At 41.9% G+C, this 24,738-nt stretch overlaps 1 pseudogene; it reads right to left on the bottom strand.

Annotated features, from left to right (window-relative positions):
* Positions 1 to 16,321: 16,321 nt before the first annotated feature.
* Positions 16,322 to 18,464, bottom strand: LOC133986351 (C-C chemokine receptor type 2-like; annotated as a pseudogene).
* Positions 18,465 to 24,738: the final 6,274 nt, after the last annotated feature.

The following is a 24,738-nucleotide window of genomic DNA, read 5'->3' on the forward strand; positions in this document are numbered from 1 at the left end:
TGCCAACGCTGATGAGTTCATCAGGCGCACAGCTGCCAGAAAAAACACGTTCCTCCTTCGGCAATAGACAGCAGCCAGTGATGATTGACTGACTCAAATATTTTTTATTTCTTTCCGAACCAGTAGGCCACTGTGTAGGCTGGTGATTGTGAAGGAATGTTATTTACTATAGAGTGATGTTATTTACTATAGAGTGATGTTATTTACTATAGAGTGATGTTATTTACTATAGAGTGATGCCACATAAGCTTGCTTCATGCTAAACACATTTTGTTATATTTATATAACCATTGGTATTAACATGTGTAAGAACAGGATGTACAACGTGATTAAAAAGGAAGATAGTGCATTACCAAAAGAGGTGAAAAATAGGAAACACTATGTGTGTGTGTGTGTGGTACGGTCATTACCTCATCGGGACTGATAAGACAGTGGTGCAACAATCAAGGCCAAACGCCTTACATGGTAAACAAGATATGTGGGTGGGGAATAGCGAAGATGTGTATAAGAAATATGAATGAACTGTTTTGGTCAGATCTCTCTGGTGTAAGGAGAAGTGCTGTTGTACTCTGTGATTGATGAGATCTCCGCACTCTGCAGACTGCGTAATAAACGGGTGATTTTCTGAACAAACTTTGGTCTTCTGAGTACTCTTTTCTGCATCAACGAACTTCGGGGAAGCAAGTCGAGGTACGCTTCAACAATTTGGGGGCTCGTCCGGGATGCAGAAGGAGCAATAAAAAGCAATTTGGACCAACTTTTCTCAACACGAAAGAGACGGGACACGGGCCGGCCTAAAACGAAGGTAAGCAGAAACCTGTTTGAAAAACTCAAATTCTGCCAATTGACTACGACTAAAACCTAGTGTCCCCGATCTGAAAGTGTGTGAGATTTACAAAATTTGAAGACTTGAGATTGTTATTTTATATATTAAGGTAAATGAATACAGACGAGAATACAGGCTGTTTTCAGGTCGTAGCGGACCAAACCGGTCTCTGACGAGAGGCCGGCCGAGCCTAGGAGGCTGCTGGGTTTGAGGCCCGGGGAAGTGAGGAACCCCCGAATTCTGTGGGTTTGAGGCCCTGGGGTTAGAGTCCCCTAAAGTAGTATACGCCACGGCGTTTTTGGGTTAGAGGCCCTTGAGGTTTTATTCCTCATAAATTTAGCCTGTTGGTTTAAAGTCCATAAGGGTGTAAAGACCTTTTAAAAGCAACCGAAAGTCTGAACGATAATATTACAATGTGTACGGTGTAATGTGATATTAATCCATGTGTATTTTGTCTTTTGAATAACATTGTGAGGGAAATATTGGGTGTGGGAAGAATAAAACTCTGAGGTGTCTTTGGTAAAAAAGATCGCATAAAGCAGTGTCTTGATAAACCCGACAAACAGACAGAGGAAACCTTGCGGTGTCTAACGTAATCTGTCTGAGCCGTGGAAACCTTGCGGTGAGAACGTAAATGGCCTGGTTTATCAATTGAGTCAGTTGCTCGGGTGTAATCCATACAAACTGACTGGCTGCTTGATCTTTTAACGCCAAATAAGGCTTGTAGTTCGGACGTAAAAGCTCCGGAACGAACGAGCTGGCCTCAGAGTTCAGAACACAAGAAAGAAAAAGGATAAAGATGGAAGGAGAGTTTGAAAGAGAGAGAGATGACCACGCATGGAAACCCTTTAATGTGCAGCTAAATAACAGTGGCTATCGCCTCTGCCGTAGCAAAGGAAAGGGATAGAAAGCAGAAAGTCACAGGAATAAGGGAGCAGATAGAAATATTGGTTCGAGAAAAAGGACAGACTATGACAGACACAGGGCCTTTAGGGAACTGGTTATGGGAAAAAGAACAAGAGTATACAGTGAAAGGAAGGGAAAGCTCACGAGGAGGAAGCCCGGAGATGGTCTGAACTGGCTGTCTGGTGGCAGTGTGCCAAACATCTGCAACAAACCCAGGGAAAACAACCCGATCAGCAACAGGTAAAACCAGCACCACCCACACAACCACCTCCATACACGCCTCCTAGTGCGCCCACTGCAGGTATATACCCCACACTGCACGTCACCAAAGGGGTTTTGAATATTGACATTATCAATAAACAGGACGGCTCAGAGACTGACGGTAGCGAGGGTAGAGACCTGATGACTTGGACCGACCAACTTGCCACACCCATGATACCACAGTTTTTTAAAAATACAGAACCGCTCCCGAACATGTGTCTTGGCTGGTACTACAGAAAGTTGGAATTTGTGGATAAGCTTTTATAAATGTGCTGTTTTTATTGTTTTATTTAAAATACAAAATTAAGCACCTTAGTGTAGTCTAATGTCTTAGCTCACCCCCAGTTACATTTTTCTTAAACTGCCATGGTTAAATGGTTAAATGTCTTGGGCCACACTAACTGTTATTTGATAATGGTACATTTTTGTTTTTCTTTTTGTACTTTTATTTGCTGCTTTTGTACAGGGTCCAGTTTGAGACTGCCCTTTAGACGTCAAGTCTACAGCTGTTGAATTGTTGAATATATTCAAGCTGTGATAAAATCCAATTTAGCCTTACTGGACAGTAAGTAAGTCAGAAATGAGCTGACAAAAAGAAACAAATCAGACATTTGGCATAGTTTTTTTTTTTTTGGGGGGGGGGGGTAAGTGCCAACATTTTATACCCAGCTCCTCATTAAATGTGGTCATTGGTAATTGGGGTACTGACTGTTGACACAAGGCGGAATAAAAGCAGTGTCAACGTCATACAAACGACTGTTGCTCTCTTGTGGCAACTTGGTAAACTGAACTATTTCAACAATCCTGCACCTTGTATAATGCAGGTGAAATATGTGTCTCTGGTTATCATAGAAGAAGCCCGTAGTACTTTGGAAACACAAGAAAAAGGTTCAAATAGATGTAATGTATTTTCCCACTTAACTGTTTTGAGAAGCACTAGACCAAGAGACAATACTGACATACTGTGGTTATAGGTTGTGATGTGTTATTGTATTTGCCTTATACTTGGATGGATTTGAATGTTTTTGTTATGGATAATGATAGTAATTGATGGTAAAGGAGGGGGGATAGTAGTTAATACTACTGATTTATGCACTTTAAATTTGATGCCACACTACCCCGTCATTTGGGATATGAATTCAGAAACAAGGTGAAAGTAGAAAGCAGAGATGTGTGCTGGTAAAATGATTTCCACAAGTTCCAACATTTCCAGAAAAGTTTAAACCCAAAGGCATTTATTTTACATTGTGATGTGGACGTTAATACTTGGTTTCAGTCAGTTTCTGTATATTAGAGATTGATCAGAGGTTGTGGTTAGTAAGTGGCGGAGCTGGGCTTGACCTGCGTTTTGTTTCCTAGAATAACTTTGCGGATTATTAGCTGTGGTGTGGCACCGTGCAGACCGAGGATAACTCAGCTGTGAGGAAGCAGACGTTTCAACCTGCAGCTAAACTGGTCTTTGTGTTTTCAGTCTGCCTGTTTTGCATTGTGCTGCTTTTTAACAAGTATTTGTGAGCTCTTCTGAGGGTGCATACAGCGACAGCTGTTTCTGATTGGTTTGTATTCCGATCACTACATTAATCAAGAAAAATTAGTTTTAGGTTTGCTCCGTATCGGGCCTGTGACTGTTATATTTCATGCGATGAGACATTGTAAAGGAAAGTGTCAGTTGCCAAATTGATTAATTAAGAAAATATGAATTATTGTGAGCACTTTGTACCCAGCTAGTGTGGTTTTGGGGCTGATACAGTTGTTTGAATTGGAAGCTGTTAAATTGATTGCAGATAATTTATATTTCTTTTTATTCAAACGTTTCTATGGAAAAAGATGACAGGAAACACTGATCTTTATCCATCCCCGCCCTGGGTGCCAGAGCAACAGAGGCAAGGAGGATATGGGGGCGGACCTACGAGGGGCAGGATGGGGTGGAGAGGTAGAGGCGGAAGAGGAGGACCGCAAAGGGGACAGCAGGGAGGGGGCCGGTGCTTTGCCTGCAACGAAACCGGTCACTGGGCTCGAGACTGCCCCCTAGTGGGGAGGGGTGGAACTGAGGGTAGAGGACGAGGACGTCCTACACCGCCCTCTGGTGGATACAATCAGGGGCAACATCATGTGCCCCCAGTACCACATCAGATGTCACAATGGGACAGTGGAGAAGAATGGGGCACGTACCAACAACAATGACACGCCCCACAGAGAGACTCAGACAGCATCAGAACGGCAGAACCGATGCTGTCGGTACGAGTTGATACACAGACTCTGCAGATAACAAAACCACTGATGACCCAACTAGGCAGTCAAACTATGAGGCATTCTTTTGTACATTCACCCACAGTTCCCCTCAACCTATTAGGGAGGGACCTCCTGATAAAATTAGGGGCGTCCATACTATGCAGTGCAGACGGGTTGATAGTGACTTTGCCAGACGGAACACGATTGCCATGCTCCGGACAAAACACATATGGACAGTATCTGCTACAACCAATACATGAGCAATACGCGGACATATACTGGGGCCTATTACAACCTGAACAAACCGAGCACCGTGGCATCCTCTCAGCTTACCTGGAGTGGAAACCGTGGATAGCCCTCCTCGAACCCTACATCTCCCCTCCAGATCCTCCCCATATTACCCTCTTTTATGACAGAATGCAAACTGATTGGTATCAAGAACAGTTTCAGGACCAAATTGAAGGTCGTGAGTGGACAATTGACTCTCAAAACATTTATGTCGCCCCAGAAGGGGTGGCAGCTGCTGTCAAATTAAGCACTGATCAAAGCCCATGGTACATGATGTCAGAGGAGGCTGAGCCACATGTTTCACTGGCTCTGCATCCTCTACATCAAGCCAAAGAATTAGGAGGGATTGTTAAGAAAGCACTAATGCAAACTGATTGGGTACAAACAAATCTCACTCAAGTTCAATACTCACCAGCTGCTAAAACATATCGCATTAATGTTACAGGCACTGACACAGCAATATTGGAACACCATCAGATTACTCGCCAACATGGCCGAGAACAAACAGATCATCATTTAGCTGCCGACATGATAGAGACTCTACCAGACCACCTGTGGGCCCAAGGCCCTACGGATGTGGGGTTGGTAAACTGCACACCCATAACCTTTAAAACACAGTCAGGACTACCACTATGGATTAGGCAGTACCCTCACAAAGCACAGGCTGAAGCAGGTATTAAAGACACCATCGAGGGTTTACTGCAACAAGGGGTATTGGAGGAATCACACTCCCGTTGGAACACCCCTATCTTGCCAGTTGAAAAGAAAGGGACAGGTAAATACCGCATGGCACATGATCTAAGGGCTATTAACAGTATTTTAACCACTCCCACGGTCCCCGTCCCAAACCCATATGTAGCATTAGCTAATTTGGATCCCACACATAGCTGGTTCACGTGTATTGATCTGGCCAACGCATTCTTCTGCCTACCATTAGCCATGGAATGCAGAGATATCTTTTCATTTACTTATCAGAATCACCAACTCCGCTATACCAGGTTACCTCAGGGCTTCGCCCTATCTCCTGGTATTTTCAACCAAACCCTTAAGACACTCCTCATCACTTGCCCTCTGCCAGCAGACGTTACCCTAGTACAATATGTAGACAATCTGTTGTTAGCAGCTCCCACCGCCACCTCATGTTTGGAAGCAACACACTCAGTCCTACAACATTTAGCAAACACAGGATTTAAATTCAGCAAAGCGAAATTACAGGTGGTGCGAAAACAGGTCTCATTCCTAGGACGCATGATATCGCAAAAGGGGGCAAGCATGTCACCCCAACACAAATCCGCCATACTGCACCATGACAAGCCAATTAAAGTTAAAGATATGCTTTCTTTTCTCGGTTTGACAGGATACAGTAGGAATTACATTGCCAATTATACTGGTCTGACCACTCCATTGCGCGCACTTGTTAAAGAGAAAGGCATGCGTAACTTAGGTGCCACCCTGGAGTGGACTCAGGCAGCAGAAGAAGCCTTTATTGCTATTAAACAAGCTCTTGCAACAGCAGCCGAACTAGCAATCCCTGACTACATCTCACCCTTTTATTTAGATGTCTCTGGAACAGAACACAGCGCTAATGGCATTCTGTTCCAGAGAAAAGGGGGAGTAAGGACAGTACTGATGTACATCAGCGTAATGCTAGATAATTTGGAAAAAAGACACCCACAATGCACTCAACATGCAGCAGGAGTGGCTAAGATAGTACAAAAAACTGCGCACATCGTCATGGGACATCAGCTACAAATACTGACAACACACAGTGTAGTAGCATACGTCAACTCACAAACATTTACTCTCACCCCACTGAGACAAAGACGACTGAGCAAGATACTGGAAGCCCCAAATATTTCATTCACACATGAAGGAATAAATATGGCAGACCAGATAAGCACAGGAGAACCACATAAATGCACAGATAGAATCTACAAAGAGGAGAAAGTGAGACCAGATCTACAAGCAGAACCTATACCAGGAGCAAGAAACCTGTACACAGATGGTTGTTGTTTTAGACACGACCAAGAAGGACTCAAGGCAGCATATGCAGTAGTAGAAGAGGTACAGGGAGATATGATCACCAGAAGAGCAGAGAAGCTAGAGGGACAGCAGTCAGCACAGAGAGCAGAAGTAGTAGCTGTAATTGAAGCCCTCAAACTAGGACAAGGACAAAATATCAACATTTTTACAGACTCCGCCTACGCAGCAGGAGCAGTTCATGTGGAACTAGGACAGTGGATGAGAATAGGATTTCTGACAGCCACTAACAAACCTATTAAGCATGAAGTAGAAATGAAAGAATTAGCTGACGCACTCTTACTCCCAACAAAGGTAGCAGTAATCAAGTGTAAAGGACATGACAACACCAATACTCCAATAGCAAAGGGAAACGACGCAGCGGACAAAGCAGCCAAACAGGCAGCGGGCTATGAGGTAAAAACGGTAATGATGTGTTCAGACCCAGACATAGAGAAAGACTTGACATCTGACTTGACAAAGTTAAAAGAATTGCAGGCCCAGGCCTCAGTGTGGAAGGCCAGAGGAGCCACAGAGGTAGAAAGGTTATGGAGGGGTCCGGATGGACGCCCCATCCTACCCCCAGGCCTAAGACCGAACACATTTTTGGAGGCGCATGGAGTGGGACATGTGGGGGTGGCTCAAATAATGAGGAATTTGTAGAATTGGTGGCATCCATACCTCAAAGACATGGTACAAAGTTTTGTGAAAACATGCATAATATGTACAAAACACAACTCCAGACCGACCATCAAGCCATCACCGGGCAGATTCCCCTTAGAGGTAAAAGTGGGAAAAGAGATCATTATCGATTATACAGATATGATAACTTGTGTAAGAGGGTATCGATATGTATTGATGTGTGTAGACGCCTACACAGGATGGCCAGAAGCCTGGCCCACCAAACGAGAAGATAGTAAGTCGGTGATCAAGTTTTTGATCAATCAATACATTCCGAGACACGGATTTCCAGAAAGAATCCGGTCAGATAATGGTTCCCATTTTAAGAATCAAGACCTACAAAGTGTGGAGACGATGCTGGGACTGACACATAAGTTTGGCACTGTGTATCACCCCCAGTCACAGGGTAAAGTGGAAAGAATGAATCAGACAGTTAAAAACAAATTGGCAAAAATCTGTGCACAGACCAAAATGAATTGGCTAGACGCATTACCACTAGCTCTGATGTCCATAAGGGGTGCAATCAATCAAAGCACAGGATTCACTCCCCATGAACTCCAAACAGGGAGGGCGTTTCCAGGTCCACAGTCCAAACTGCCTGGGACAAAAGATGATGACCAACAACTAACCCATAAAGCTTATTTCCACGAATTACAGGGTCTCGTTTCAGCATTCTCAAAACAGGTGGCAGAAAGGAGAAACTGATCCACCAACACCAGAAACGGGGTGGATCCTTCTGAGAGTCATCAAAAGAAAGTGGTCCGAACCAAGGTGGACAGGACCATTCCAGGTGGTCGAGAGAACGACCCACGCAGTAAGGTTAAAGGGTAAAGGAGACACCTGGTTTCACTGGAGCCAGTGCGCTGCCACGGATGAACCACAACGCTCCTTAACAGAAATACATGACTCCCTGAGGGAAAACTCGGAGCTGGATAGCTCGGACGAAAAGACCACTGACAAAGAGGCAGAATAATCCTCTAAGTGGCAAAGAGGGAATAGGGTAGTCTACCCCTGTTCCCCCAAAGAACAAGAACGCCTGGAGGGAGGAGGTGAAATGAGCGCTCCTCTCCTACAAGTAGTGTGCCAAGCTACCAACGAAAGAAAACAGATTCCGCGAAAATGACTAGTACTCAAATCAACATTTGTATTGCATGTTGGATTGTCGTTATGATTGTGTTTTGTTGGGCTTTGAGTAGATTGATTACCACAGGACATACCAAACTGTGAATGTAAAACCAGTAGTAACTAGTCCACTTTTATATATTGAATAAACTGTGCTAAATTGCTAAAGAGTTGAGGTGTACTGATTTTAAGGAAGTAGAAAGCTCCCTTAGGGGTAAACCCACCTAAGGTACACAGAAATAGTTCAGATCAGCACATCGAGAAGGTCTAGCTCGCTAAACTACAAACATTTTATACTTTTATATTTTTGCTATCTATATGACCAAACCAGAGACTCCAGACAATTTTAATAACACTCCTATTCGTGAAACAGTAAGAGGCCAAGCCCTCATTCTCTGGGCAGATAATGCCCCTGGTGGAAACATCAGTGGAGGAAGGCATGTCTGAGGAAACCTTGGAGCTCAGACAGTTTGTTGATCTCTAAAGAGAGATCAAAAGGGGGATTGTGAAGGAATGTTATTTACTATAGAGTGATGTTATTTACTATAGAGTGATGTTATTTACTATAGAGTGATGTTATTTACTATAGAGTGATGCCACATAAGCTTGCTTCATGCTAAACACATTTTGTTATATTTATATAACCATTGGTATTAACATGTGTAAGAACAGGATGTACAACGTGATTAAAAAGGAAGATAGTGCATTACCAAAAGAGGTGAAAAATAGGAAACACTATGTGTGTGTGTGTGTGGTACGGTCATTACCTCATCGGGACTGATAAGACAGTGGTGCAACAATCAAGGCCAAACGCCTTACATGGTAAACAAGATATGTGGGTGGGGAATAGCGAAGATGTGTATAAGAAATATGAATGAACTGTTTTGGTCAGATCTCTCTGGTGTAAGGAGAAGTGCTGTTGTACTCTGTGATTGATGAGATCTCCGCACTCTGCAGACTGCGTAATAAACGGGTGATTTTCTGAACAAACTTTGGTCTTCTGAGTACTCTTTTCTGCATCAACGAACTTCGGGGAAGCAAGTCGAGGTACGCTTCAACATGATGTGTCAAAAATGGTGTAACAATGAGTATATGAGTTTGTGCTGTGAATTAAACTTGTAAGTCCCATCGTTGTGTGGGCATGATATGCGCATCAGTGCTTGTAAAGCCGTATATAAATCGGTGCCTATGATATACACTGTGTTTTTGTTGAATACATCTGTTTGACAGAATGTAAGTAGGCTACAGTTTTGCTTGGCGCTGGTGGCTCCACTCTAAGATGCCAGCAGCATAAAGCTAACCTTAAGCAGAGAGCGTAAGGCAAAACCCCCTATACAGAGTGGGCCTAAGGCAAGACATGAATTCCAGATTGACCTTTGAGCCACATTGAGACCCTGAACTACAGAGTGGGAGGCTAAGGTAGTGAAGGCAAGTTCTGCCAGCAGCAGCATGAGTATCAGCATCGGTGTAGGAAGGAGTTGTGAGAATGCCTGTGATTGGTGTGTGACTGATAAGGAATGCTGATTCAATCAGCGGCAACATCTGGGGTGTATGACTTACGTGACCTGCATGAACTAACACAGTGCTCAACCTGATCTCACAGAAATACGTGACAGGGGCACGACCCCTGTTAACACTGAATTCCGTGGTGGGTACACGCAATGTGTCAAATTTACGTGTCCCATTCAAGGAAACAATACCAATGTAAAATCAATGGGAATCCTCTTTTTCATGGTGGACACACGGATTCCCCGGTTCTTTCTATTAACAGCCTATAAAACTATTGATTATATTATTATTCATGTGGTAAAATGCTGAAAGAGGACAGTATTTCCATTTTTAATAACGTAAAGGTAAAGTCCAGCGGTAATAAATATAATAACTACCTCATTACACCAAAATGACAGTTATATCATACACAACCTGTTTTTTAGACAACAAAAAAATCGTATTTAATGCACTGTAATAAATTCAGTGAAATGACTATTAAAAATAACGATTAAATAAATTCATAGATTAGAAAACAGTATTAAGTACCGCCCACTACGTGACGTTGTTGAACCGGGGAATCCGTGTGTCCACCACGAAAGAGGATTCCGTGATGGGGACACGTAAATTTGACACATTACGTGTCCCCATCACGAAATTCAGTGTTAAGAAGTCGTGCGTCTGTGAGATCAGGCTCCAGTGCTTCACATACATTTTCTCCAGTGCACCACTACTAGAAGCTCTTGTTCATTGAGGTGTTATATTATTGTCGCACAATTATTTAATGCTATACATCTCAACAACTCCTACACACCTCCTGCAGTTAAAAAAGGAACTGTTGCTCTTTTCATTCATAATGAACACACTATACATTTCAATTTTTCTCATCTTTGTAATGTAGCCATGTTTAGTCATTTCTCAGCATGCATGGCAACATTTATAATAAATAAATCAATAAATGATTCATCCTTTAAATATATAACCTGTTTGTCTTATGAATAACAAGATGCTTGTATGTTGTGTACAAGAGGAAATTCCATGGTCCAATGCGTGTCCACATGTCTCAGTAGATTACGTGTGTGTTTGTGTGTATGCCATGTGATTACTTACAGGGACGTGTGTGTGCTGCAGGTTGAAGGTAAACCGGCACACAGGATATTGTGTGGAGATAATGTATGGTAGCTTCAGTATATCATGGAGATCTGTCTTTGTGTTGAACATGAGCTCTGCTCCAAGAAATAAAACACTGTTGACATGTTTGCTTTTCCATATGTCAGCTGTTTACCAAAGCATTGTGATCTCATGCATACACGGTGCTTTGGGGATTGTCAGAGATAAACAGGCTGCTTCTCTTATTCATTTTTTAATAAATATATTTTCCTCTTGTATGCCTTTGACATGAAATCTGACTAAATCATATAAATCTATTTGTCCCAGCCATACACCCTCTTACCCTCACAGCATCTACAGGGAGGTGCTGTAAATATCCTGCCTGTTGACTCTAGATTACATGCTGCTATAATATAATACTGAGAAAACAGTCAAATAAGGAGGCTTGTCCAGTTATCACACCCACGATTAGAAACTGTACAAAGACAGAGTAGAAGCTACAAAAGCAGTGAAGTTGAGAGAAATGTGCTTTCAGGCTGTCTGTCAAACTACACAACAGAAAAAAGGCTTGTAATGTCATTTTATGCTATTTCTGGCTGCTAATAATTTATTCATAGTTTTATTGTCATTTTTCAGTATGAGTTCTGACACCCAGAGTAAGATTTGATAAACTCTGCTAACTATTGTGAGTTATTTAATTTTTAATCTCTACTATCCATTTCTGACTAGCAATTATCAGTGCACAAAACATCCAGCATGGCTGCTTGAGGCTAGCTGCTTTAGCTACATTAGCTGCTACTAGCATAAAACACCTCAATCAGAACAAGTCATGGAAAGAGAATGGGGGGGGGGGGCTCATTCCTATGAAAGCTGCTTAATGGCACATAAAGCTAAAAAAAAAAAAAGTTCCTCCTCCGCTTAGCTTCCGCATCACTGGGCCCATAAAGCAAGCGTACTAGCAACTTCAGCTAGCCAAGTCGGCTACTTCCAGTTTAGATAGATAGATAGATACTCTATTAATCCCGAAGGAAATTAAGGCATTCAGTAGCCCAATTTAGCTCACTGGCTAAGTTGAATGAGGATAAAACATTCTAATTGTGCGGGTCTTCTGGACTTTCGAGATAGATAGATAGATAGATAGATAGCAGCTACATCCACATTTGAGACAGCTACACGTAACATCACATAAAAACACATCTCTAACTATCCAATGGAAAAAACTAGAAACTTATTACTAAAAATACCCAAAAGTTGTACTAACAAAACAAATATATGAATGTAATGAATAAAAATGAAATACTCCACTGCAGTATCTAAAACAAGTCATTTTGGGGGGTTTGTGATGCTCAGAAAAATGTATCCACTGATTTACAGACTTCTCTTTTACAGTGTAAGTCTATGGGGGGGGGGGGGAATTATTTTTGGGCCCAATAGCACCATGTGATGTAATACACATATATTATATGTCAAATTGGCTTCAAAGCCCAGTGCTGTTCCTGGGGGCTTGGTACAGGTCAGAAAATCGAGTGAAGTTGCATTATGGGTAATGTAGGCCCCAGGTTTTGACAAGTAAGAAGAACGTGTGAAATAAAAAAGACGATATTTGTGGTTCTGCTGCATAGATTTGTATCCTTTTCTTTCGTTAAGTAAACCAATACTCATTTTTTCAGTTATGTTCAGTCCCACTTTTCATTCACATGTCAGAACATGTAATTATACACAGTAAACTTACAGTTAACATGATTTAAAAAGATCCATATAAATGCCCTTTTACCCTTTCCCCCTTTTTTTTTTTTTTTTTTTTAGCTATAACAAAAACGCTACTAATTAATAAGGTGTACGATTAATAAGATTCAAGCCATCCTATGGGATTTTAGTCTGCCCTGATACTGATCTCTTATTTAATACGTTTTGAAATGGAAGCAGTTAATTCTAAATTGCTGTGTGTGTTTATCTTTGTAATAATCAGCGCATTGATGATGACGGGCTGGTGATGTGCTAATCACTAAAAGTCATTTCGCTTTGGGATTTGATCTCTGCTTTGCCAGTCCGGTATTATCAGCACAACATCTGGAAAGAAAACCTTCCATACATATTTATAGTCTGGGATGTCACTCCTGACAAGAAATTATTAGATGATTATAAATGAGGAAGATTATAAATGGGTTGATGATTGATAGCTGGGGGCACGTGGAGGTTTCAAAACATTGATAGTGTCATAATGTTCTCATTAATTATTGGCTATAAACTTAACCCTTAAATACCCTAAGTGTCATTTACTTCTAATATTTTCTTTATAGCAATCTGAAATCAGCTTTTTGTAGAAATACCAAAACCAGATCTCACTCTAATATCACAACATATGAGTCAGACTCCAGAGCCTATAATTAACTTTTCTAACACACATTAAGGCATCAAGATGCTGGTAATTGGTAAACATTCATCTGCTTTACTCCACAGCTTGCTGGGTTTCATCTTAATATTCTTTCCTTCCTACACACATTTAGAAACTTCAGGCCTGTTTTATAAACTAAAGTCACTGGGAACGCTGGAAGCAAGATCAGTTCAACATGTAGGTGTAAAGTGAGTAATGATGACGCTCTAATGTGTGCAACATATTAAAAATGGCCCATGAATGTGGGTGTAAAATATGCCTCCATAGTGCTGCAGTTGCGTCAGATTACATCATTAATGTACTGTTCACAGTGATGTAATTCCCAAATCGTTAACATACATGAAAGAATGGGAGTGGTGGCCCCTGAAGCCTACTGGTTAATGATTATAATAATCTTTATTTATAGTGTTTATAGAGTACTTTTCTAAACCCACGTTACAAAGTGCGTCACACAAGGCAACTTTAATACAAGCAGTTCATAAAAACAAAGCAAATAAAACAAATTACAGTTCTGCCAGCAAAAGGGCAGTCAATAAAAATCAAGTAAAATCAGGAAAAGCTCTCTGATAAAAGTATGTTTTAAAAAAAGATTTAAAAGAGGTCACTGATTCTGCTGACCTAATTTCCTCAGGCAGCTTGTTCCATAGCTTCAGGGCTCGGACTGTGAATTCTACGCCACCTCTAGTTTAGACCTCTGCCAAAGGACTCAGGCTACGTACCAGCTCATATGTGGCCAAGAGGTCAGATATATAGCATGGAGAGGGGCCATAAAGGGCCATGAAAATCAATTCTAAACATATTGGGAGCAAGTGCAAGGAGGCTAAAACAGGTGTCATCTTGCTAAAAGCCTGGCAGCCGATTTTTGTACAATCTGGAGCCGAGCAATAGATTTTTTGGTTGAGGCAGAAGTGAAGTGTGTTGAAGAAGTGTTGCAATAGTACAGAACAAAAAAACAAAAAACAAAATGTAAGATGTATAAGGATCGTCTAGAGGCCCCTGGTTGTCAAGGTCAAAAAATGGCCAAAAAATTGGGTTGAAAGTGGCTGGAATGATGGTGTTTAACTTTCTCTTTTCTTGGTTCATTGAATTTATGAAATTAATAAAAACCCTGTAATTATGTTAATTGTTTTATTACCTTCATCAAACAAATAAAAATAATTGTATTAGTTTAATTTTTTTTATTCCCTTTATCAAAACCCCCTATACAGAGTTGGCCTAAGGCAAGACATGAATTCAAGATTGACCTTTGAGCCACATTGAGACCCTGAACTACAGAGTGGGAGGCTAAGGTAGTGAAGGCAAGTTCTGCCAGCAGCAGCATGAGTGTCAGCATCGGTGTAGCAAGGATCAGTGTAGGAAGGAGTTGTGAGAATGCCTGTGATTGGTGTGTGACTGATAAATATGGTGGCCGACAAGGGCCAAACGCACTGCAACGGCCAAACGCGTCTCCGTTAAGGAAAACAGCTTCAAGTACAGAAACGATTCAAATGTACAAACTCAAACACAAGTCTAAACGAGGTGCAAAAAGAGAAACGTGTTGCAAATGAAAAAACGCGCTGCAAAAAACAAAGACAAATGAAGCATCATCAAACGCGCTGCAAATAGAGAAACGATGCAGAGCACTAAACGATTCAAACCAAGAAACCTTCTTCAAAAGCAAAACGCTTCATAGCCGGTCACTGCTCCAAAACTGCAGGGGGCGCTCGGGATGCAGAGATACAGAACAGCTGACTGAACAGCTGACTGAACGGTGTTTCAGCGGGAACGGTAATGTGATTTTTATTTGATTATATTTGTATGTTATGTTTATATCACTGTACAACGCACATTACGTGACGGTTTTTTTTTTATTGTAGTTTACATCAGACTCTACAAGGCTGCACATTTGCATGTAGATTAGCCTGCTTAATAAAATGATTAGAGATTGATATAAGCACCCGCTTTAATAGTACATTAAAAAAGCCCTCTTATCACAGTCTTCCATACCTAAACCCTGTCCTTTCCTTTTGCAGATGTACTGTCCATTCTGTGGATCTGCGCTTGCAGCTTTCCCTGCTTTTTGCTGTGCATGTGGCAAAAATCTAACTTTTTTAAAGCATGTCAATGAGGAGACACCTGCCACTCGTGCACAAATTGATGTTGCACAACCTAGCACCAGTGCAGGTAAACAGATTAGATTACAGATCAGATTATATCAATCTCTAATCATTTTATTAAGCAGGCTAATCTACATGCAAATGTGCAGCCTTGTAGAGTCTGATGTAAACTACAATAACAAAAAAAACCTGTCGAGTAATGTGCGTTGTACAGTGATATAAACATAACATACAAATATAATCAAATAAAAATCACATTACCGTTCCCGCTGAAACACCGTTCAGTCAGCTGTTCAGTCAGCTGTTCTGTCTCTCTGCATCCCGAGCGCCCCCTGCAGGTTTGGAGCAGTGACCGGCTATGAAGCGTTTTGCTTTTGAAGAAGGTTTCTTGGTTTGAATCGTTTAGTGCTCTGCATCGTTTCTCTATTTGCAGCGCGTTTGATGATGCTGCATTTGTCTTTGTTTTTTGCAGCGCGTTTTTTCATTTGCAACACGTTTCTCTTTTTGCACCTCGTTTAGACTTGTGTTTGAGTTTGTACATTTGAATCGTTTCTGTACTTGAAGCTGTTTTCCTTAACGGAGACGCGTTTGGCCGTTGCAGTGCGTTTGGCCCTTGTCGGCCACCGTAGATAAGGAATGCTGATTCAATCAGCGCCAACAGCTGGGGCGTATGACTTATGTGACCTGCATGACCAACACAGTGCTCAACCTGATCTCACAGAAATACGTGACAGGGGCACGACCCCTGTTAACACTGAATTCCGTGGTGGGTACACGCAATGTGTCAAATTTACGTGTCCCCATCACGGAAACAATACCAATGTAAAATCAATGGGAATCCTCTTTCATGGTGGACACGGATTCCCCGGTTCATTCTAATAACAGCCTATTAAACTATTAAGCAAAACACATTGCAGAGATGATAGATCTTGAAACCTCACAGTCGATCAGGATTTCAACAATCTCCAGTGTCTGAAGGAAAACTATGACGTTGTAAGGCACCCAGCACAACACAAACAAACACACAACAGTGAAGATCAGTTCACAGCTCTGTCCTTTTTGGAGTTCCTGGACTTGGACAGCACAACAAGGATATTCACATAACAGAAAATCATGATGGGGAGGCAGAGTAAAATGTTTTGCGGCATCTTCCAAAACCGCTGCCACTCCTCAGGGAGTGGCACTTGAAGGAGCCGTCATCGTCTTCTATGGAGGCAAATCTGACATGAGGGGTTGCCATGATGACAGCTATAAGCCAGATTGTGATGCTGGCTGTGATTCCATATCGAAGTGTTCGGGTTCGCATGGCTGCCACAGCGCAGACGATGGCCAGGTAGCGGTACACACTCATAAGAGTCACAAACAAAGTCCCACTGTAGAATCCCAACTGTTCAGAAAAGCAGAAATTGAAACTGGATGTTACATGAAGCTTAACCAGACACAACGACGGTCTCTGTTTAGCTGTCTCACACATCACCTGCATGGGGACAGCTGCTATTATCATGGAAAACAGGATCTCTTCTTGCTTTTTAGCAGAATAATTCCCCAATTATATAACCCCCCCCCCGTCAGACATGGCCAGGTTGAGGAGGCATACGTCCGTCATCGTCTTCATCTTTATGTACCGGAGGAGAATCCAGATAACTGTGGTGTTGCCTGTGAAATCAATTGTCATAATTAGTTTTATATATTTGGGGTTCTTATATTGCTTGTGACAAACTGTAAAACTGAAATGTTGCACATATCTAACTGTTGCATGTAACGGTTTCAGTTAAATGCTTACAAAGTGCCTTCAAATGTGTCAAGATAGTGATTTATATTTCCTTTTCTTTTTAAGATTCAGGCCTTTTTGAACATACCTTGCAGACATAAACAGCGTGTGGTAGAGAACTGTCAAGACCAAGGATCCATCGGATGTATATGAAGTGGGATCCTGGGCACAATTGGAACTAGAGTCATACTCGTTGTACGTGTCCAGGGAAAAATAGGACTTGTTCTCTGATGTATTCATTGAGCTGTGTGAGGAGGAACAGAACATGTACTTTGGTTAACCACAGTAGTACAACACATCTAGAAGACACATCTACAGAGAAACAGGATGTGGAGTCAGCAGAGCCCCTTCACTGACCTGTGTAATATCATGTACCTTTTCATGCTCTCCAACCACACAGTGATGTCAGTGGGTGCGTGGGTAGACTTGACCTTCTTGAATCTCCCCTGGGTGAGACAGTCCATGTACCATGGTGGATAGCCCACAGGGCCCTTGTCTCCCTCTAGGAATTTTTCCCACAAGGCCTGGTTCAGTACATGCTGGTATGCCGGGAAGCCATGAAGGCCAACGTACTCCTACAGAGGACATATGAAAACAGTCATTCATCAGGTTGGTTTGAGGATGGCAGTGATGGAGTTGATGAAGAAAGGTTAAATGATCATTGACCTGCTCTGCTTCATGCTGGAGATCAGCTGGCTGAAAGGTCACAGGCTGTGGAGGCTTTGAGGTGTCTGGCAGGAAATCTGTGTCAAACAGGTATTCCTGAAAGCCCTCATTACCCCCTTCTACCTAATGCTCCTGACCCCTTTCCTTCTCTTCACTTTGTGCCACCTGCAGCTGCTCCTCTTTTAGTACATTGGGGTCATCCAGCATGTCTTGCAGGTGTATGTGTGTGTGTGTATTTCCCTCAGTAGTTACCAATGTACTCCTGTGGCTGAGTGTAACTGTTAACCAGTCTTTTCCTGTACAGTGATTGGGTCAGCTGGTTGACAGGGTCCAGATCTTGGCTGATGTAGTTCCACTGCTGCTGACTTCCCCCTCCTCCACTGTAGTCTTCATTCCACCTGGTCAGCCCCCCCCCAGCAGGTAGAACTAGAAGTTCATTTCACTGACATTGGTGCCAGGACCATAACACAGAGGAGTGAGGCAAGAACCAAGAAACACAATAGATTTACTTGTGTTTTCAGGTTTCAAACACTTACCAGGATGAACCTGTTGAGGTGGAGCTGCGGGCACAGTATAATAGACAGGCAGGTTGAGCCCTCCCATGGTCTTCTGGCCTGTTCACCTGGCCTGTCCTGGTATAAAGCTGCAGCCCTGGTGGATCCTGGATGCAGGACACGTAGCGGCACTGGGTGTGATCTGATTTGCTCCAGAACCTCCACCATGAGACGCTCTGTCTCCTGCGCCCCACACGTGCCAAGCCATCCAGGCTGACAGGTGCTGCTCTGCCAGGTAGGAGCACAGACGATTGGCACTGTTGCCCAGTGTCAATCCCCTCATCTCAACCAGAACACTCTTGTCACATGACAGCCTGCAGAACAGATAGGCTTAAATAAGATAGTGGACAGAATGAAAAAAATGTGTTTAGTTGCAACCCAAATAGAAGTGAAAAGAGTCAATTTATTCAACACATTTATAAAACCATAAGACACATCATTTAAATGATAGAAAATGCTCCCAGGAGAGAAAGTCAAGGCATTGCACTACATAGTGTACATGTACTAACTGTGTATATAATAAATATAACAAATGAAACATTTGATACAACAGTTAGACTGATACAAAGGAAATAAAAATGTGTTGAATGTGTACCCGTTCAAACTGTAATGTGTATTTATTATTTATTACATTACATTAAAAGTGATCCTGGTGTTATTACTTGAGGAAATTGCGTTATAGGATTGCTTCATTTCTATACCAGCTGCTACCAACGCTTTGTCATCCTCCTTATTGAAGAGGAAGCTTGAATCACAAACACACACACACACACACACTCAGCTTTGCTCAATAGCAGCTACAACACAGGGTAAAAAGCCTGGTGCACTGGGATAGAGAGGACTTATTGATCTTAATGGGAATGGTTCTGCAGGCTCCTGCTGGTGTGCCACCATGATCATGACATATAGCCCACATCATTGTTTAGCGGCCGGTGGAAGGGCTGCCCTCTATACTTGCCAAGCTGGCTCTCATTCTGGCTGAGAACCAGTTTGGTGTCACTGCTGTGTCCCACACAGGCCACGACACAGGCCTTGGTGCCCGGTATTCCTGCTGTTGGCAGGCAAATGCAGCCCGCTCAATGAAAGAATCTCAAAATGAGGTCATTGGACATGGACTGCAAATGGAAGTTGGGGACATAGTCCATCTGTACATCAAAAAGAACCAGTTAGACCCAATTATACCACTGATAACACAGTATAGCCAGTGCTGGAGAACATTACTGCAAATGTATAATATGGCTATTAATGTAGATTTGATAATGAGATAATAATAACACCTCTGGCATTTTACAGCATAAGCAATAACACGACTTACAACTGCAATTCATTATTTATATTGTAATGTTGCACCAGCCATGAACAAGTTTTAAAGATGCAATTCATTAAACGTGGGGTTATCAATAAAACTGTAATGTTAGAACCCAGTTTACAACAACTCATAAGGCAAAGCATAAGGTTCTTCATTTGTCACACATACAGTCATCCAGAAACTCTTCAACTCTGGACCAGACTGTTGATTGACATATACAACTTTTCTTGGCTCTACTTGTATAATAAAAAATATGTTTAAATGATGTCAGTTGAGGTTGGCTCCAGCCCCTCCATGACCCACTAGAGAATAAGCGATATAGATTATAGATGGATGGATGGATAGTTGGAGAAAACATTGTTTACATTATGGTCATGATTCATATGACCAAACCCCATTACGTGAGCAGAGACAACCACACAGAGAACTACAAAAATATTATTCCACTCACATAATCGTCGCACAATAATTTGACAACGTACACATTTTCATCATCATCATCATCATCAGAGTTTACACAACAAATAAATAAATAAATCTGGTTTTAGTTTTCTGAACCTCGCATGTCGTCAATGTTCTGGCATGGTCGCCATTGGCATGTAGTTAACTAACCGGACTAACCCTTAATCAAGCTCATTATAGACAGACATGCCATTGGCAAAGCAGGCTAAATAAGCAAAAAATTGAAACACGATATGAATGAGATGATGCCGGGATGGAAATTTAAAGGGTTCATTTTTTTCCATTCAGCCTAACATTCGGCTTATAATTGGCAGTGTTTTTGTGAATAATCTAAAGAGAACCTGCCAATACCATTTTTGCATTTTTCTTGTGTATAATAGTGATATGTTCATGTGTAATTACCTTTGTTAGGCGTGTAATCCTGAAGATTGTGTTGTGTAGTGTAGTGAAGTGTATAAGCACATGGGAAGCCAAACCAGAGTCAAATTCCCTTGTATGCATAGATATACATGGCCAATAAAGCTCAAAGGGGGAATCTAATGTTACTATAGATATCTCTCCGATCACTCTTGTCTCTGTAGACTCCTGTACCTCTGTAGCCTAACAGACGTGATTATTACGTGGTCATAAGCATGTCTACTTGATGGGTCTACTCAAAGCGTATTCAACCCAGGTTGGATCCATGCTTTTCGCTGTTAGCAGAGGCTGCAGTCTGCTGTGAGGTTCATATGCTTCAGTGACAAACCTGAGAATTACACTGTTACTTACACACAGTTATTTCCATTCCAACACCAGGTCATGAAAGCTGTGCAGCCTCCCATCCACTTCCAACTAGGGCTGGGTATCAGTACTCAATACCTTTAAGGTATCAAGTGAAATAAATCGATACCAAGTAGTATTGAAATGTCTCCCGTCAAATGATACCTGTAATTGATCCTTTTTGCACCCAGCTAGAGCTAGAAAATATGACTTTGTATGGAATTGCTCAAAGCCAATCTTCGATTTAATGAGACATGTGATTGGTCCACTGCCACAGCAGCTACAACCTGTCTGTGGTGGTGAAGTTGGGGTGGATTTGAGTTAGCGTGCTTAGCAGTTCAGCAGCCAAGATGCCACCAAAACGCTCTAAAGTATGTCTACACTACAAGCCTGTTACACCGGATAAAAGACAGAGCACGAAATGTGTAATGGGTATCGAATGAAGTACTCAGTTGGTATCAGTATCACTTTAAGGGTACTTGAATTGGTACTGGTATCATAGTTTTTTAAACAATACCCAATCCTGCGTCCAAACCTGGTCATGTAGAGGGTCACCTAAAGTAGGTTGACCCATACAGATAGGCCCTCACAGGGTTTAACTCATTGGGTCGGTTGAATGGGGTATGACTCTGGAGAGTAGCTGATGTAGTATCAATATCATTTTCTGCCTTAGAACTGTCGCTGGTTATTGACTCAATGCTCCAATGTCCAATCAGAAACCAGATTATTCTCCGCATAATGGTACCCCACCTACAGTTTAGAGACAGCCTTGGAAAATTTGCACCCCTCATCTGTGGCACATTAGTATGGAAGAAAAAAAGTCAGTCATGCTGAATCATATTAACCAGCCAAATTTAAAGCTTTATCTCAGAATAAAAAATGAAGCCATATGAACCTCTTGAATCTTCCCCCAGAATTATATCAAAGTATGTATTAATAATTTCCATGGTAGTGTCCTTAATTCCTGAACCAGGAGAAGAAAAAGGGATGGTGTGGTTTGGCAGGGAATGAATTAACAGCCGCAGGATTTCCGCTGGTAATACTAGACCCACGAGGACAGGGTCCATGAGTGGACTAACTAAATAGTTGAAACCAGAATGAGTCTCAAACTACACTTTTTATAGTCTCCTTGTTAATGCATTCTACCTGGCAGTGTGTGATTACCCACAAGAATAAGAAAATGATTGTTTGAGAATGAGTGGGAGAGTGATACATATAATAGGAGCGAGCTTGTGTGAGATGGAAGTGGGTGTTTGTCAGGCTTTCAGTAAGTGCCATGTTTTGCTCAGGACAGCCTTACAAGGGATAACCACAGGCCTTCTCTCCTCTTCGTGTGTGTGTGTGTGTGTGTGTGTGTGTGTGTGTGTGTGTGTGTGTGTGTGTGTGTGTGTGTGTGTGTGTGTGTGTGTGTGTGTGTGTGTGTGTGTGTGTGTGTGTGTGTGTGTGGTGTCCTTGCAAGGGTAGCAGCAGATTGCATTATCATGTATGGCCTGTCTCTGGCTGACCAGAATCCCTGATGCCTCTCCGACACTCTGCAGACAAATCAGTCAGCCATGTAAAGCCAGTGAGGAAAAAAACACGCTGCCACTGAGTAGCCATAAAAATACTCAATTTGTCGTATAAAGATCCGGCCAGTCCAAACAGCTCCCACACCCACAAATAAATAATTACAGTTGGATGATGTTTTATGCTTCTATGGTGGGACAAATATTTCAACATCAAGACTTTATTTACCCATCAAAAAATAAGGTGTTGCAAGTAACTTATATTATCCCAATGAATGATATAAAATCTGTATTTCTTGGTAAATATCCTCCACCCTTTCAGTTCACACAAGGAACTATTGGAGAAAGTAGAAAACTTGATGTCTCATTAGGAGATTGGAACCACTGTGAAACGGCAAAACCCAAGCTCAACGGGTTTGACAAAAAAGTGAGACTACACATGAATGAACCATCTATGTTATGATTAACTGAAGCCAGTTTGTCTCTGAAATGTGTCTAGTAGCTAGTAGTTTTGGGTAATCTGTGGTGCAACACTTTTGTCACACAAGAACATAGATATTGGACGATTCTGTGAAACCTTTCTTTTTTTACGTCCTCTGCCAACTCTTTAAACTTTGTAGTTAGTACAATATCATTTGCGCATCTGTGATGGTCTTCTGTATGAAAGTCAGAAGCCACAGACCTCCTTCAGGGCATTTACAGAGCTGTTGTTGTTTGACATTCTTATAGACAGATTCGTTGTCAGTTCAGGACTATACAAATGCCATTCTTAACTTTTTTTTTAATGGGTCTGATATGTGGATGATATCTTATGCCTGTTTCTAGGAACTGAATCTGAACTCCTGGAGTTTTGTAGAACAACTAAATAGAACAGCCCCAACTTTACATTCACACTGCAGTCTCATAACTTCCCTCAAAATCTGAAAAAGGGTCTTCGCAAGAATCCTTTTCATGGACAATAAGGTTGGAATGCATTATGATTTCATTGAATGTGGCTACCTAGAACAGTGCATTGAAAATGCAATAAATCAAAGTCTAAGCTATTTCAATAAGCCAACAAGCAAGAAAAGCCCTTTTCATACACCTGGTGCACACCTGCTGCAAAACATTGTTAAGAAAACACTGGCTGCTTCTTACAATAGATCTGGCTTTCCCAGAGACATTTAAGGATGCTCCACTCATACTGTGTGGAATATCAAAGACATGCTGGTCCATGCTGATCTGAAGAAGAAAGAAACGGCAATCGGGCTCCAAACTCTGCTAAGTAGTAGCCATTATGTAGAATGCCACCTCTCCATTAAAACTGTCTGTTTTCATCCATTGACTGGAAAAAATAACCTATAAAAGATTTGATCACATGCAATTCAACCCCATGTGGTTTATATGATAAAATGCTCTTGTAGACTGGCATATGTGGGGAAAAACATTTAGAGTCTTGAAACAACATATAAGTGAGCATGATAGCAGTATTCAGAAAAACAACAGGGACTACCCTGTAGCAGCACACTTAACTGACAAAAAACATGACATTTCCATTCTCAGCTTTGTAGCAGTGAAAAACAAACAAATAAAAACATAAATAAAGAAAAATAAAATAATAAAACCAGCGCCAAGGGGTGAATGTCATGTTGTAAGTATATAACACTGAGATAGACTGCTGTCTGTTTAGTTATGTATATGTATGGAAACACTGTGAATGCCATGTTGGAAAGTCAGGCAGAGGTGATTCCCCATTAAGCTGGGCATACACTGAGCGATTTTTTCAATCGGTTGGTCAATCTCAAGCTCAAACCGTACGAGTATATCGCATGCGATAAAAAGCCAAAGCTCACGACCTCTATGCGCGCACTGTACGTTCCTCATACTACAAGAGCAGAATAAACACGTCGTGCCCCCGAACCGGAACAGGACTGGAGAGATGCTGCCGAAGGAGAAGCGTGCTGCCCTGGCCATATGTGCCATCAACATGGGGATTACTTGCCAGGACTACAATTTTGAAACACATTTAACAATAAAGAAATATATACTATTATGCACTTTTAAATTACTACTAAACAGAGCAGATAGGAGAAGGAAATTAAGTCACTGATCCATGATGGTCTCAGTAGACGATGACAGAGCATGACGCACTGTACACACACTTCACACACACATTGAATTTAACAGTTGGCAGGGAGAGAGAGCAGCTCTCCACTGGTATGATACATGTCCAGAGCTGACAGTGTGTCACTGGTCGCCGAGCACGAGTCAAAGAAAACTGGGACTCTGCAGGCCAGGGGCGATGTTAC

This window comes from Scomber scombrus, chromosome 9 (genome assembly GCF_963691925.1).
Source record: "Scomber scombrus chromosome 9, fScoSco1.1, whole genome shotgun sequence".
NCBI lineage: Eukaryota > Metazoa > Chordata > Actinopteri > Scombriformes > Scombridae > Scomber > Scomber scombrus.